Source organism: Octopus sinensis, linkage group LG11 (assembly GCF_006345805.1).
Source record: "Octopus sinensis linkage group LG11, ASM634580v1, whole genome shotgun sequence".
In the NCBI taxonomy this organism is placed as follows: Eukaryota; Metazoa; Mollusca; class Cephalopoda; order Octopoda; family Octopodidae; genus Octopus; species Octopus sinensis.
In genome coordinates this window covers 11,059,128-11,059,451 of record NC_043007.1, presented here as the reverse complement: position 1 = coordinate 11,059,451, position 324 = coordinate 11,059,128, and positions in this window count along the sequence as shown.

The window sequence follows — 324 nt, the reverse complement described above, 5'->3', positions numbered from 1 at the left end:
GCGTCTGCCACTGATGTCGAAAAACGAACAGTAAGCATAATTAAATCTCAGAATGAGATTGAATGGGAAAGAATTTTTGCAAGTGGGTGGAGATACGAGTTTCAGAAAATTCACATGATCTGACTTTTACCCTCATAACTTTCAGGAAGATGGGTATCTTTTAATGAAAATTTATACAAATCCCTTTCGAGTGGCATAAATTACGATGATAAAGAAATTTTGTGGGGAAAATTTTTTCGGAGATTTCCCCATTTTTGTTAAACCAACCCTTCGAAATGATGGGTTTGTGGGGAGCATCTTCGTATGAGAAAAGTTTTGTCAACT